General features: G+C 46.2%; 1 protein-coding gene across 1 annotated transcript in view; it reads right to left on the bottom strand.

Annotated features, from left to right (window-relative positions):
• The window catches only part of EIF1AD (eukaryotic translation initiation factor 1A domain containing), a 59,777-nt gene that overhangs the window by 24,671 nt on the left and 20,942 nt on the right, over window positions 1–14,164 (bottom strand). The gene's annotated exons all lie outside the window — the stretch shown is intronic.

Genomic DNA, 14,164 nt, shown 5'->3' with positions numbered 1-14,164 from the left:
CGAGTTACAGAACACCTCCCTCTATGTTATGAAGGAGAAATGAAGACCGCTCATCCAGCATGCCATAAAGCTCCATCATATGAAGAGAATATCTGTCCTTCTAGTCTGCAAAATCTTGTATCCTGCCTTTAAAGCAGAGTGATACCCAAGAGTGGAACTTGTACTTATCTGATACCCTGCTTTGGTGCCACATTTGGGGGGGTAGCTGTTTTTGACAGGTACCTTGTCCCCACTCCTGTCAGACCTCACCGCAGCCCCCTCCTCCTTCTTACCCTGCTGCCGGGCCTGTAAAAGAGCACAGTGAGAGAGAGAGGCTCTTATTGTAATTATTAGTTGATGTATGGGGAATGTATTATAAATGATTGCATTTATTTCTCCCCAGGTGGCGCCCTTCTTATGTGTCCTCCCCGTCCTGTATTTAGTGAAGTTCTCCATATTATTTGTAATTAACTTTGTTACTGATGTTTATTTATATGGCTGCGGATGCGTTTGTGAACCACAATAAAATGGTGCCTATGGTGGTCGACTTGCTGCTTCATTAAAGTGGTTGTAAACCCTTACAACCAATTTTGACCTACAGGTAAACCTAGATTAAGGATTACCTGTAGGTCCAAGAAATATCTCCTAAACCTATACAGTTTAGGAGATATTTGCCCGAAGACAGCCACCGCTGTCTACGGTGCATGCGCCGTAGACAGTTGCGTGTTGGCGCACTGGGGCAGGCTGCAGATCGCAGCGATATGCCGTGAGCGTCGGCTCCCGTGCGCATGCACGGGAGTGACGTCATCACGGCTCCGGCAAATCACAGCGCCGGAGCCGCGAGACCCAGAAGTCGCTGCGGGATCCATGGCAGCGGCGAAGAGGAAGACGGAGGACCGCTTCGGGGGCTTCGATCGAAGGCAAGTTATTCATAATGAGCTAGTATGCTATGCATACTAGCTCATTATGTCTTTGTCTTGCAGGATTTTTTTTTTCAGGATTTTTAAAAGACTCAGTTAGACTTACCGGTGACGGTATTTCTAAGAGCCTTTCAGGACAACCCCGGAGAGAGTGTAGCTCCACCTTGTAATTAGGAAACACATGCCCACTTTAAAAACACCTCCTCTTCCTCCATGGCTTCAGTTATTGTGGCCTTCCGACGCTGGAAAACAAAGCACAGAAAGCACAACACCATGGTAGAACTTAATACATTTACTAAGCATAACCTAGGGAGGGAAGTAACGGTTGTCCTGAAAGGCTCTTAGAAATACCGTCACCGGTAAGTCTAACTGAGTCTTTCTCAAATCGCCTTTCAGGACAACCCCGGAGAGGATAACCGAGAAACTTACCCTAGGGCGGGACTACTGCCTGCAGTACCTTCCTGCCGAAGGCCTGATCTGCTGCAGACAGTAGATCTAACCGGTAGTGCCGGAGAAATGTCGAATAACTGGACCAAGTGGCAGCCTTGCAGATTTGTTCAGGCGTTGCACCGGCCCTTTCAGCCCAGGAAACTGCCGTGGATCTAGTAGAGTGGGCAGCAATACCTGAGGGAGGTATTTCTCCTTTTGCTTTATAGGCTTCTGTTATAGCCAACTTAAGCCACCTACCCAGCGTACTTTTAGAAGCTTTCTCCCCCTTGCGTGATCCAGAAAATATCACGAAGAGGGCGTTTGATTTTCTAAAATCTTTAGTAACTTTCAGAAACTGTAATAGACACCTTCTCACATCCAATGTGTGGAAAAACTTCCTCTCCTGCATTTGCTGGGGTTGCAGAGAATGTAGGTAACACTATTTCCTGTGATCGATGGAAAGTTGAGGATACTTTCGGTAGGAATGCTGGATCCGTCCTCAGTACCACCCTGTCCTGATAAATTCTAAGGAAGGGTTCTGTAATAGCTAGAGCTTGGAGCTCGCCGACTCTCCTGGCCGAGGTGATGGCCACCAAAAAGATTGTTTTTAAAACCACCTTCTGTAAAGAAGCTTCCTGTAAGGGTTCAAACGGTGCTCCCGAGAGACCCTGTAAAACTGTAGACAAATCCCAACTGGGAAAGTCTTTAAGGGCTACTGGTCTATTTCGAGCAAGAGCCCTAAAAAAATCTAGAAATTAAAGTTTCTTTAGATAAAGTCTTTTCAAAGAAAACTGATAAGGCAGCCACCTGAGTCTTCAGGGTACTGGCTGCAAGACCCTTCTCCATTCCTTCATGGAGAAACTCCAAGACGGACACCGTGCTCTTGACCTTGAGTTCTCTAGAACTGCACCAGGAGTTGAACTTTTTCCAGACCTTCATGTAAATTGCCTGTGTAACTGCCTTCCTACTAGACAGCAGGGTCTTTACTACTTTATCTGAGAGACCTTTGGCTTTTAATAGGTCCTCCTCAGAAACCAGGCGGTTAGCTGTAGGAGTTCCACCTCTGGATGACTTACTGTCCCCTGGGATAACAGATCTTTTCTGAGTGGTAACCTCCATGGGGGCTTCGAGGCTAGGTTTCGAAGACCCGCGAACCAGGGCCTTTTTGGCCAAAAAGGAGTGACTAGTATTAAGTCTGTCCTTTCTTCCCTGAATTTCCTCAGTACTAGTGGAATTAGAGAAAAGGGGGGAAAGGCGTAGCACAGCTGGTAATGCCAGGGGTGAGCAAATGCGTCCAACCCTATTGCTGCATCTCCTCTGTGAAGAGAAAAGAATCTGTCCACCTTTGAGTTCTGCTGGCTGGCAAAAAGGTCTACCTGTGGAACCCCCCAGGCCTCGGAGATCATCAGGAACACTTCCTGATTCAGACTCCATTCTGCCTCCAGCAATTTGCGCCTGCTTAGGAGGTCCGCAAACAAATTCTGAGAGCCCTTCAGATGCACTGCCGATAGTGAGGCTGTGTTCTGCTCTGCCCAGGCTAACAGATTGGCCAGCTCCATCAAGCTCCTGCTTCTGGTTCCCCCTTGCTTCATAATGTAGGTAACCGCTGTCGTGTTGTCTGACAACACCTGGACGTGGTGGCCTCTCAAACTCTGCTGAAAGGCCACTAAACCCAGAAAGATCGCCTTCAACTCCCTCCAGTTGGATGATCTTTGAGCTTCCTGTTTGGACCAGACCCCCTGAGATGTCTGACCATCCAGATGGGCTCCCCAGCCCCAGGCACTTGCGTCTGTAGTAAGGCGCTTGTCCACAGGAAAGGTCCACACCAGGCCCCTTGAGAGGTTTGCCTGGTCTCTCCACCACCAAAGAGCCCTTTTCGTCCTTGACGAAATTTTTAGCTGTTTTTCCAAAGGATCCTGATGGGACCAGCTTGACAGAACCTCCCTCTGAAGGGGTCTGGAATGGAACCTGGCCCACTGAACAGCCGGGATTGCTGCCGTAAGCAGGCCCAGAACTGCCATAGCCGTCCTAACTGAGACTGTCTGGTTGCTCTGTATCCGCTGTACAGCTAGCTGCAACTTCTTCCTGTTTTTCCAACGGCAGGAAAACTTTCTGGAGAATCGAATTTAATGTATACCCCAGAAATTTCATTTCCTGTGAGGGGGTCAGGATTGACTTCTCTAGATTTAGAAGCCATCCCAGGCCCTCGAGGTGAGACTGGGCCCTCTGGAGATTGACTAGGACCTGCTCCCTGGAGTCTGCAAAAAACAAAAGGTCGTCCAGGTAAGGGACGACTGGAATCCCCTTCAATTTCAGGGGCTCCAAAGCCTCTGCCATAATCTTCGTAAAGACCCTGGGAGAGGACGAGAGTCCGAACGGCAGAGCCCTGAATTGGAGGTGCCATACCGAACTCCCCACCTTCAATGCCAGGCGCAGGAACTGCTGCGATGCCTGATGAATTGGTATATGAAGGTAGGCATCCCTCAGATACAGGGATGCCATGAAGCATTCTGGGGTCAACAGCTTTGTGATGGAGAAAATTGTATCCATCCTGAAATGTTTGTACCGAATGAACCGGTTCAGAAATTTCAGATTCAGGATTAGACGGTACTTCCCTGAGGGTTTTTTCACCAGAAAAATATGTGAGTAAAAACCCCCGCCCTGCTGATTTACTGGGACTTGAATCAGAACCTCTTGCTGTATCAGCTCCTGTAACAAAAGCTTCATTGCAGAGGCCTTCTCCTGATCCCTTGGCAATGTTGTCACGTAAAACCTGCTCGGGGGTAGTTCTGAAAACTCCAACCTGTACCCCTGGTCGACAACGCTTTTCACGAACAGATTTGGAGACAGCCTGTCCCATTGTTCGCGAAAAGCTGACAGTCTCCCCCCCACTGGGGAGATATTGTCACTTGCTCTTAGGGGACTGCTCTGGGGGAGATCTAAAGAGGACTCCACCCTTGCCTTTGCCCTTCTGTGAACCCCATCTGCTCTTGCGCTCCTGGTCTTTTTTATGGGACTGCTGAAAAGCACGAAAATTATTTTTGGCAATCTGCTTTTTCTTAACTGGAAAAGCCTTCTTTTTATCGGCTGTTCTATCCAGCACCGACTCTAAATCGGGACCAAAGAGCAAGTCACCCGAGAAGGGAAGACCACACAGCTTGACCTTAGAAGCAGTGTCCCCAGACCATGTTTTCAGCCAAACTGCTCTCCTGGCTGAATTTACAAGAGCCGAAGACCTAGCGGCCAGTTTAACCGATTCTGCTGATGCATCCGCCATGTATTTGACTGCATTCAGGATCAGTGGAAAGGACTCTAAGAGATCCTTGCGGGGTGTCCCCGCCTCAATATGGCTCTTCAGCTTCTCTACCCAACATTCCAGATTCCTGGCCACCACCGTAGCTGCCATTGCTGGTTTTAGACTGACTGACGCAGCATCCCAAGCTTTTTTAAGGATGGAGTCAGCTTTTTTGTCCATTGGGTCTTTAAGGATCCCCATATCCTCAAAGGCTAGATCCGTTCGTCTGGATACCTGCGAGAAAGCTGCATCGACTCTGGGTTTTTTGTTCCAAACCTCTGAGTCCTTATCTTCGAAGGGAAACCTTCTCTTGAGAGCTTTAGAGAAGAAAGGGGCTTTTTCTGGGTCCTTCCACTCCTTTCTCACTGAGTCTGAGAGGACCCTGTGGACTGGAAAAACTCTCCGTTTTGTTTCGTCCAACCCCTGGTACATTTTGTCATGAACTGACAGTTGTACTTTTTCTTCTTGAATTTCTAGAGTAGTGTAGATTGCTTTTAGAATATCATCTACTTCCTCTAGTGATAGCTTGAATTTGGAGCCCCTGCTATCTTCTTCCTCTTCCTCCTCCTCAGAATCCCTGAAGGAGATGAGAGTACTACCCCCTTCGTCTCCAGACTCTTCAGTTTCCACCTGTCTGGATGACGACGCCCTGGGGCTGGGCGGTAAGTTCTGAGGCTCGGTCTGTGCGGGAGGGTTTTGTATCAGGATGGACCTGACTGAACTCAAGGAGTTTGTCAGCTCTTTAACCGAAGAAAACAAATCCTTATATTGTTGAGATGTTTCCTCTTCCACCAATTCTCTGAAACAATTTCTGCACATTGCCTTCTGCCATGAATCTCTGAGGGGGGTCTTGCAAGAAGGACATTTTCTCTGACCTGGTCTAGCTTTTCCTAGTGATTTTTCCTGAAACAACATACAGGTTTAACTCACTAAAAGCTCTCAACAACCAGTTGCTTAACACCAAGCCAGTGCAGAGACCCACCACCAAACAGACCACTAGTGAGACCCCAGAACTAGGCTGCAAAAGGTCAGAGCGAAGTCCACCTCTGACCTGCAGCGACAGGCCCCCAAGAGGGGGGAACAGACAAAGACATAGCCCAACAGTAAAGCAGAGGGTGCCAGTGCACCTTACGTACCTGGGCTGGACCGGTGCTAGGGGCGCCTGTCTCCGCCATAGCTGGCTTACACTCTTCCATCGTTTGAGTGAGGCAGCTATCACAAACAGCTCTGTCGTTTTAAATTTTCCCGGCCGCCGCGTCATCAGGGCCGGCCGGAAGCGGAAGCACGCGGTCACCTGACCCGCCCCATGATCCCTGCGTTCCAGGCGCTTGAACCACGGCGCCACGCCCCCTCAGAGCGCCCGCGCGTCACCGTGAACGACGCCGTCGCCGCCCGGGACCCGGCGACGAAAACGGAGCCATGCCGCTGACCTGCAGCGGCCTCCGCCAGCAACAGAGCCCTCCCTGCGCTAACCAGCGGACACCGGGCACCCGACGCCGGCACTCCGAGGGTCCTTACTCCCGTGAGATGGCGGGACCAGGAGCTCCAGGAGTCCTCTCCCCGTGGAGATGCTGCTGGGGGTCAAAAAGAAACAACCTGCAACGAAAGGTAAGCCTTACTCCCCTGCAGAGAGTGTAGCTCTCCCTGGTTCAGGCACATGCTTCCTCCAAGGAGGAAACACAATAACTGAAGCCATGGAGGAAGAGGAGGTGTTTTTAAAGTGGGCATGTGTTTCCTAATTACAAGGTGGAGCTACACTCTCTCCGGGGTTGTCCTGAAAGGCGATTTGAGAAAAAAGGTTTACAACCACTTTAATATGGCCGCGGTTGTGGTTATCATTGGAATAAACCTACAACAAAATGGTGGCTACACTTAAATGGCCGCCAGCATAGTATATATTCTAGTAATCTCCACCATCCAATCAGATCCCCCTGAGGAAGACACGTGATTAGCCCCGTGTTGTCACATGTAGGGGAGGGGCCAGGACAGTGGAGGAACTCTGATACATGCTTGTTTGTACAAGCTGCTGACACATACTAGTTTGGAAGTCGTTTGGAGAGGAATCCTATGCTTAATGCTTTTATAGTTTGGTGTGCTAGAAGCACCTAAAATGTGCGAGCATCCTGATGTTATGTTTTCTAAATAAATTTTTAAAAACTAGCAATAATGCACTCTCCAGCCTCTTTCTTGTTTAAGAATTGAGGACAACTTCTCTGGATTTTCCTGTGGGATCCTGCTGAAGCAGTTTCACTTAGAGCCCAGGAGTGTTTCAGCTGTTTATGTGGACCAAAACTTAAGTGTGCGGTCACATTGTTGGAGGTGAGCGCATCCACATGGGCGGGGGTGGGGGGGGGGGCACATGTGTGAAGTCACCCTCTTCTGATCAGGATTATCATCACCAGAGTCACTTTTGAACAGTAATATGTATAATACCCCAATTTGCACTTTTATCCCTGTGGATAGATGAAGGGGAGAAAAAAAATAATCTCTTTTTAGACTCTTGATAATAAGGAATAATATTAAAATTTCTTTCACTGTGAGCTTGCTTGTTACACAAATTATTTTTTTTATAATGTTCACGGTTACATTTTTTAGCAATATTGATTTTCATTGTTTATGGCATTATGCATTTGTAAGGTTATTATTATTATACACGATTAATATAGCGCCAACCGTTTACGCAGCGCTTTACAATGTATGGGGGGGGGGGGGGGGGGAACACAATTACAGTACAGTTCAATACAAAAAGGTACAGGAGGGCCCTGCTTGTAGAGCTTACATTTAGGGATTCACCGAATGGGTTTTTTGGTGCCGAAACCAATACCGAAAATAAATCTTCCTTGATACCGAAAACCGATACAACACTGATACTGAAAGTGACTGTTTTTAAAAACATTTTTATACAGGAGATGGTCAGAGACTGAGGACAAGGTACAGGAGATGGTCAGAGACTGAGGAGATGGTCAGAGACTGAGGACACGGTACACGAGATGGTCAGAGACTGAGGACACGGTACACGAGATGGTCAGAGACTGAGGACACGGTACACGAGATGGTCAGAGACTGCGGACACGGTACACGAGATGGTCAGAGACTGAGGACACGGTACAGGAGATGGTCAGAGACTGAGGACACGGTACAGGAGATGGTCAGACTGTGGACACGGTACACGAGATGGTCAGAGACTGAGGACACGGTACACGAGATGGTCAGAGACTGAGGACACGGTACACGAGATGGTCAGAGACTGAGGACACGGTACACGAGATGGTCAGAGACTGAGGACACGGTACACGAGATGGTCAGAGACTGAGGACACGGTACACGAGATGGTCAGAGACTGAGGACACGGTACACGAGATGGTCAGAGACTGAGGACACGGTACACGAGATGGTCAGAGACTGAGGACACGGTACACGAGATGGTCAGAGACTGAGGACACGGTACACGAGATGGTCAGAGAGACTGAGGACACGGTACACGAGATGGTCAGAGAGACTGAGGACACGGTACACGAGATGGTCAGAGACTGAGGACACGGTACACGAGATGGTCAGAGACTGCGGACACGGTACACGAGATGGTCAGAGACTGCGGACACGGTACACGAGATGGTCAGAGACTGCGGACACGGTACACGAGATGGTCAGAGACTGCGGACACGGTACACGAGATGGTCAGAGACTGCGGACACGGTACACGAGATGGTCAGAGATTGAGGACACGGTACAGGAGATGGTCAGACTGTGGACACGGTACACGAGATGGTCAGAGACTGAGGACACGGTACACGAGATGGTCAGAGACTGAGGACACGGTACACGAGATGGTCAGAGACTGAGGACACGGTACACGAGATGGTCAGAGACTGAGGACACGGTACACGAGATGGTCAGAGACTGAGGACACGGTACACGAGATGGTCAGAGACTGAGGACACGGTACACGAGATGGTCAGAGACTGAGGACACGGTACACGAGATGGTCAGAGACTGAGGACACGGTACACGAGATGGTCAGAGACTGAGGACACGGTACACGAGATGGTCAGACTGTGGACACGGTACAGGAGATGGTCAGACTGTGGACACGGTACAGGAGATGGTCAGACTGTGGACACGGTACAGGAGATGGTCAGACTGTGGACACGGTACAGGAGATGGTCAGACTGTGGACACGGTACAGGAGATGGTCAGACTGTGGACACGGTACAGGAGATGGTCAGACTGTGGACACGGTACAGGAGATGGTCAGACTGTGGACACGGTACAGGAGATGGTCAGACTGTGGACACGGTACAGGAGATGGTCAGACTGTGGACACGGTACAGGAGATGGTCAGACTGTGGACACGGTACAGGAGATGGTCAGACTGTGGACACGGTACAGGAGATGGTCAGACTGTGGACACGGTACAGGAGATGGTCAGACTGTGGACACGGTACAGGAGATGGTCAGACTGTGGACACGGTACAGGAGATGGTCAGACTGTGGACACGGTACAGGAGATGGTCAGAGACAGGGGACACGGTACAGGAGATGGTCAGAGACAGGGGACACGGTACAGGAGATGGTCAGAGACAGGGGACACGGTACAGGAGATGGTCAGAGACAGGGGACACAGTACAGGAGATGGTCAGAGACTGAAAAAAAAAATAAAAAAATAAAAAAGATATTTTCTACTTTTTGTTATAAGAAAAATCGAATAAACTCAATTTTAGTCATTCATTTAGGCCAAAATGTATTCAGCCACATGTCTTTAGTAAAAAAAAAATGTCAATAAGCCTATATTTATTGGTTTGCGCAAAAGTTAAAGCGACTACTAGAGTACATTTTCTGGAATTTACACAGCTTTTAATTTATGACTGCCTGTCTCATTTCTTGAGGTGCTAAAATGGCAGGGTAGTACAACCCCCCCCCCCCCCACAATGACCCCATTTTGGAAAGTAGACACCCCAAGGAAATTGCTGAGAGGCATGTTGAGCCCATTGAATATTTTTTTTTTGTCCCAAGTGATTGCATAATGACAAAAAAAATTACAAAAAGTTGTCACTAAATGATATATTGCTCACACATGCCATAGTTATATGTGGAATTGCACCCCAAAATATATTCTGCTGCTTCTCCCGAGTACGGGGATACCGCATGTGTGGGACTTTTTGGGAGTCTAGCCGTGTACGGCACCCCAAAAACCAATCACTGCCTTCAGGATTTCTAAGGGTGCAAATTTTTGATTTCACTCCTCACTACCTATCACAGTTTCGAAGGCCATAAAATGCCAAAATAACACAAAATCCCCCCAAATGACCCCATTTTGGAAAGTATACACCCCAAACTATTTACTGAGAGGCATGTTGAGTCCATGGAATATTTTATATTTTGCCACAAGTTGCTGGGGATATTACAAACTTTTTTTTTTTTTGCACAAAGTTGGCAGGCCTGATCCCTGCGATCGCTAAGTTTTTTTTGGTACCGTTTTATATTTAAATCCTGAAGGCGGATCTTGGTTTTTGGGGTCCCATACGCAGTTAGGCTCCCAAAAAGTCCCCCACATGTGGTATCCCCGTACTCAGGAGAAGCAGCAGAATGTATTTTGGGGTATAATTTCACATATGCATATAGCATGTGTGAGCAATATATAATTTAGTGACAACTTTGTGCAAAAAAAAAAAAAAAAGTTTGTAATATTCCCGCAACTTGTGGCAAAATATAAAATATTCCAAGGACTAAACATGCCTCTCAGTAAATAGCTTGGGGTGTATACTTTCCAAAATGGGGTCATTTGGGGGGATTTTGTGTTATTTTGGCATTTTATGGCCTTCGAAACTGATAGGTAGTGAGGAGTGAAATCAAAAATTTGCACCCTTAGAAATCCTGAAGGCAGTGATTGGTTTTCGGGGTGCCGTACGCGGCTAGACTCCCAAAAAGTCCCACACATGCGGTATCCCCGTACTCAGGAGAAGCAGAATATATTTTGGGGTGCAATTCCACATATAACTATGGCATGTGTGAGCAATCTATCATTTAGTGACAACTTTTTGTAATTTTTTTTTGTCATTATGCAATCACTTGGGACAAAAAAAAATATTCAATGGTCTCAACATGCCTCTCAGCAATTTCCTTGGGGTGTCTACTTTCCAAAATTGGGTCATTGGGGGGGGGTGGTGGGTTGTACTGCCCTGCCATTTTAGCACCTCAAGAAATGAGACAGGCAAATTAAAAGCAGTGTAAATTCCAGAAAATGTACTCTAGTTTGTAGACGCTATAACTTTTGTGCAAACCAATAAATATATGCTTTTTGACATTTTTTTTTTTACTAAAGACATGTGGCTGAATACATTTTGGTCTAAATGTATGACTAAAATTGAGTTTATTCGATTTTTCTTATAACAAAAAGTAGAAAATATCTTTTTTTTTCTTCAAAATTTTCTGTCTTTTTCCATTTATATCATAAAAAATAAAAATCGCAGATGTAATCAAATACCATCAAAAGAAAGCTCTATTTGTGGGAAGAAAAGGACACAAATTTTGTTTGGGTACAACATTGCATGACCGCGCAATTACCAGTTAAAGCAGTGCAGTGCCAAATTGTAAAAAGACCTCTGGTCCTTAGGCTGACAATTGGTCCGGGGCTTAAGTGGTTAAAGAGAAAAAGAGGGAGGAAAAAAATAAAAAAATAAAAATAAAAACACCTTCTGTACTTGTAGTCATTGTGAAAAAATAAATGGTATCGGTGCATCCCTAGTATTCTGCGTACCAGTATTATTTTTGGCAGCGAATTTCGATTTAGTTTTAGTCTTGGGACTAAAACTAAAATCCCATTTTAGTCCTATTTTAGTCTTCGGCAATTGTTTTAGTCGTATTTAATCGACTAAATCTCCAGTAAATTTTAGTCTACTAAAACTCATTTTAGTTGTCCAAAATCTAATGTGCGTGATTAAATTGTAATGCATTAGTTAACGTTTCTCTACAATTTCCAGACCCATTATATACTGCTGGAGTGAAAAATCGAATATGTTATTATGTATGGTATTGAGGTATGAACATGCACTACAGACCAGTGTTTATTTTGAAGTCAAATTTCAATTTAGTTTTAGTCTTAGTCTTTTGACTAAAATGGCATTTAAATTTTAGTCCCATTTTAGTCTTTTGACTAAAATTCCATTTTAGTTTTAGTCCTATTTTAGTCAACTAAATGAACACTGCTGCATACCTTGGTTGTAACGAGTGGTTATTTGAGTTACTGTTGCCTATTATCTCCAACCAGTCTGCCCATTCTTCTCTGACATCAACAAGGCATTTTCGTCCACACAACTTCCGCTCACTGGATATTTTCTAATTTTCGGACCATTCTCTGTAAACCCAGGAGATAGTTGTGCGAGAAATTCCCAGCAGATCAGCAGTTTCTGAAATACTCAGACCAGCCCGTCTTGTACCAACAACCATGCAATGTTCAAAGTCACTTATATCTCCTTTATTCCCCATTCTGATCTGCAGCAATTCGTCTTTGCCATGTCTAGATGACTAAATGCATTGAGTTGCTGCCATGCGATTGGCTGATTAGAAATTTGTGTTACCAAGCAATCGAACAGGCATACCTAATATAGTAGCCGGCAAAAATAAATGTATAATGTAAGCCATCCATTCCCCAACTTGGCAGCTGTGGTGAAAAAAAATAAAAATAAATGCTCTCCCAGTTGGCTATAGGATAGCCTGTGGCAATGTGAACACTGCTGATGGATGATCAGAACTGCGGCACACCAGAAGTGATGTCAGATAAGCCAGAAGCCATAGTCCTGTCCCGTATCTATCAGTGAGACCCAGTCTCTGTGCTGGGAGCGCACCAGGCTCCCAGCACAAAGGGAGATAAGACAGCAATAAAAACATGAAAGATATTCTATTCCCTCTCCACTCTGTCCAAAACAAAAATTATTTTTGCTTCAGTTATACTTTAAACTTATTGTAAAGCATATATTTTTGCAGTAAAATAACAAACATGTCATACTTACCTTCTCTGTGCAATGGTTTTGCACAGAGCAGCCCGAATCCTCCTTCTCGGTTCCCCCATCAGCACTCCTGCCTTCTTTCCCCCACCAAATGCCCCCTTAGGCAGCTGCTTCCTATGGGGGGCACTTGTGCATGCTCGATCTTGAGCCAGACTGTTTGCGACTATTCAGACACACAATCCACAGTCCGTTCTCTGTTAAGAGGATTTGACTGACAGCTGCAGGAGCCAATAGCTCCCAGTGCTCTCAGCTAAGCTGCAAAAGGGCACAGTGCTGGATTGAAATCGGGCTCAGGTGAGTATTTGGGGGGGGGGGGGGGTACTATTAGTTTTTTTTTTTCTGAAGGCAGAGTGCATTAAGATAAAATAAAATAAAACTTTTCCCTTTACAATTACTTGAAAGGCTAGAGCATCCCAACTGTGGTGTGTTGAGGGAAATATCATCAATGTTATTGGTGCACAATCATATAAAAGCAAGAGCTAGGAAAAGAAGACATAATATTCAATATCTACAGGCGAAAGCGCCCGTACTCTTACCAGGAGGTACCGTCACTCCTTTCAATCAGATATATGTACATAACACCGAAAAAAAAAAAACACACTAAAGGGACTTTACGAGCACTACCAAAACACTCCAATAAAATACGTCAAGATTTTGACTCCATCATTACGCAACAAAGCAGAATCCATATGAAATGCGCTATCTTTATTATGCTGCATGATGGAGTTGTAGAGGGGATGCTGTAGCAATATGCGATCAATATACACTATATTGTCAAAAGTATTGGTACACCTGCCTTTACATGAACTGTAATGGCGTCTTAGTCTGTAGGGTTCAATACAGAGTTGGCCCACCCTTTGCAACTATAGCCGCTTCAACTCTTCTGGAAAGGCTGTCCACAAGGTTTAGGAGTAAGCCTGACCATTCTTCCAGAAGTGCATTTTTCAGGTCAGGCACTGATGTGGACGAGAAGGCCTGGCTCACAGTCTCCGCTCCAATTCATCCCAAAGGTGTTCTATCGGGTTGAGGTGCAGGCCAGTCAAGTTCCACCGCCCCAAACTCGCTCATCCATGTCTTTATGGGCCTTGCTTTGTACACTGGCCCAAATAAACTGGTAGAGGGGGATGATGGTGTGGGATGTTTTTCAGGGGTTGGGCTTTGCCCCTTAGTTCCAGTGAAGGGAACTCTTAAGGCTTCAGCATACCAAGACATTTTGGACGATTTCTTGCTCCCAACTTTGTGAGAACAATTTGGGGATGGTCCCTTCCTGTTACAACATGGCTGTACACCAGTGCCCAAAGCAAGGTCCATAAAGACATGGATGAGTGAGTTTAAGGTGGAGGAAATTGACTGGCTGGCACAGTCCTGACCTCAATCCAATAGAACATATTTGGGATAAATTAGAGTGGAGACTGCGAGCCAGGCCTTCTCGTCCACATCAGTGCCTAACTTCACAAATGGGTTTCTGTCAGAATGGTCAAACATTCTCAGACACAGTAGGTATGAGGAGGGTGAAGGATATCAAATGCTAGCAA

The sequence above is a fragment of the Lithobates pipiens genome, unplaced genomic scaffold (assembly GCF_037356315.1).
Source record: "Lithobates pipiens isolate NorthernLeopardFrog02 unplaced genomic scaffold, aLitPip1_a1.2 Scaffold_10, whole genome shotgun sequence".
Lineage (NCBI taxonomy): Eukaryota > Metazoa > Chordata > Amphibia > Anura > Ranidae > Lithobates > Lithobates pipiens.
This window is presented reverse-complemented; position numbering and strand designations above follow the sequence as displayed.